Source organism: Phacochoerus africanus, chromosome 12, assembly GCF_016906955.1.
Source record: "Phacochoerus africanus isolate WHEZ1 chromosome 12, ROS_Pafr_v1, whole genome shotgun sequence".
NCBI classification, from domain to species: Eukaryota; Metazoa; Chordata; class Mammalia; order Artiodactyla; family Suidae; genus Phacochoerus; species Phacochoerus africanus.
Window position 1 is genome coordinate 39,082,422 of NC_062555.1, and position 2,829 is coordinate 39,085,250.

Here is a 2,829-nt window from a genome sequence, read left to right on the forward strand (position 1 = left end):
GTTTTTTCCCTCCTCATCAAGGAGTGGAGTCTATTTCCCATCAACTGGCACTTGGGCAGGCTTGTGTGGCTCCAACAAATTGAATGCAGCAGAACTTTTGAAGCTAGGTTAGAAAAGGTGATACAGTTCCCACCTGGCCGGCCCTCTCTTAGAATGTTCAGCTGTAGAAATAGATGGTTGTGAGAAAGGCTCAACCATTTCACAAGGAGAGCCCACATGGAGACGCCACATGGGGAGAGCTGAGCACAGACGCTGATAGCCAGTCTCAACTGCCATGCATGAGGGTGAGTGAATCCAGCCCCTGGCTCAGAGTCTTTGATCTCAGTTCCCAAACACTGTGGAGCAGAGCCAAGCCATCCCTGCTGTGTCCCATCCAAATTCTTGATCCACAGAATCTGAGAGTGTGATAAATGGTTGTTTTATGGCAGAGAAACTGGAACAGATTCTGTCTGCATCTTCATAAATGGTAGGAGAATGATAGGAGCTATTGCTGTGAATTGCCTGGTTGTTTTTCTCCCACCCCTTCCTTAGGTTACAAACCAGACTCCTTGTTCTGGTTGGTCATAATACTCCACTCTCTTGGACTGAAATTAAGGCAAAGATTAAACACATGACCCCAATAGGGGCAATCCAGGCCTTCCTGGATTGATAAATGGACATTGCAGGGGGCCGCGGGGGCATCTCAGATGCTGAGGTAGAGGTGAGATTAACGATAGAGGTAGAGAATTCTAGCTGCATTAAGTGCCTATTGGACCCTAGTCTGTAGTAATCCCTACAAACACCTGGGCTACTCCAGTGTTCTTCCCAAACAAACAATAATCTTCCTTCTTTGTACAGTGGATTTGTATCCCTTTCCTGCAAGAGTTCTGCCTAATTTAAAATGCTTTGTGGAGGATATTGCATTGGAACTGGCTCTTGGAAGATGGTAGGGTACTGACATTCTGAAAAGGGAAAGGAGCTTTTGGGGTAGGGCGTGCAGGGGCCAGTGTCCATGTAGGAGAGATGCACAGCAACTAAAAGTACTGACTCCCTAGTCACCCAGTCCTGCATCCAAGTGCAGCTCAACCCCTTACCCACATGGAGAATTTGAACTTTACCTCCTTAAGCTGCAGTTTCCTCATTTGTGAAATAAACAAAATAGCACTTAAGAATGGAGTTATTGTTAGGATTAAGTGGTACTTATACCCACATGAGCCTACTAGTGCCTAGTGCATGTTAAGGTTTATTTGGTGGCAACTATGGAGAGATAGCATGGAGTGTGGATGAGAAGCAGCACGTGGTAGGAGTGTGGCTGAGATCATGGAGCGAGAAGCTGGAGCTGGACAATGGAGGGCCTGAGAGGCTTCACCGTGTCAGCTGGGCAAGAAGGAACCATGGCCATTCTCCTAGTAGAAATGGTCAGAGCTATGACTACATGTACCTCCACATATAAATCACATTTTGGGAGTTCCCATCGTGGCGCAGTGGTTAATGAATCCAAGTGGTTAATGAATCCAAGGTTGCGGGTTTGGTCCCTGCCCTTGCTCAGTGGGTTAACAATCCGGCATTGCCGTGAGCTGTGGTGTAGGTTGCAGATGCGGCTCGGATCCCGCCTTGCTGTGGCTCTGGCATAGGCCGGTGGCTACAGCTCCGATTAGACCCCTAGCCTGGGAACCTCCATATGCCGCGGGAGCGGCCCAAAGAAATAGCAAAAAGACACACACACAAAAAAAATCACATTTTGATAACAGGAATTCCATTTTACTATGGCATTGACAGTATAGCTTCATGTGTATACATAATATATTTGCATTTAATTATGAGATTGGTTATGAAAGCATATGGACCCAGGTGCCAGATATTCACCATCATCTACACCCACAAGCACAGTCTCTGCTTTTACTCTCTGCAGACCTGGCCTAGATGGATATGTTAGTTCCGCTTTTATCACCATGAAGAATTAACTCATGCACATGCATTGGTGAGCAAATGTAGACTTCATTAAAGATTTTTGTAGTAGAAATGAAATTGAATATGTAATTAAAAACACTCCCTAGAAACAAAAGTCCAGAACCAGAATGCTTCACAGGTAAATTCTACCAAACATACAAAGAGGAACTTATACCCATCCTTCTTAAAATTTTCCAAAAGTTTGAAGAAGAAGGAACAGAACACTCCCAAAGACATTCTATGAAACCACCATCACCCTAATAACAAAACCAGACAAATACACTACCAGAAAAGAAAATTATAGGCCAATATCTCTGACGAATATAGATGCAAAAATTCTCAACAAAATTTTAACCAGCTGAATCCAGCAACATATAAAAAAGATCATACACCATGACCAAGTGGGATTCATCCCAAGTTCACAAGGATATTTCAGCATGCAAATCAATCAAAGTCATACACCTCATTAACAAAAGAAAAGTCAAAAACCACATGATCATCTCAATAGATGCAGAAAAAGCATTTGACAAAATCCAATATCCATTCATGATTAAAAAGTCTTACCAAAGTGGATATAGAGGGAACATACCTTAACATAATAAAAGCCATTTATGACAGACCCACAGCCAATATAATTAGTACTCAACAGAGAGAAACCCAAAGCATTCTTGCTAAAATCTGGAACAAGACAAGGATGCCCACTCTCACCACTTTTATTCAACATAGTATTGGAAGTCCTAGCCACAGCAATCAGACAAACAAAAGAAATAAAAGGTATCCAAATTGGAAGAGAAGAGGTAAAACTGTCACTCTATGCAGATGACATGATACTCTACATAGAAAACCCTAAAGACTCCACACAAAAACTACTTGCACTGATCAATGAATTCAGCAAGGTAG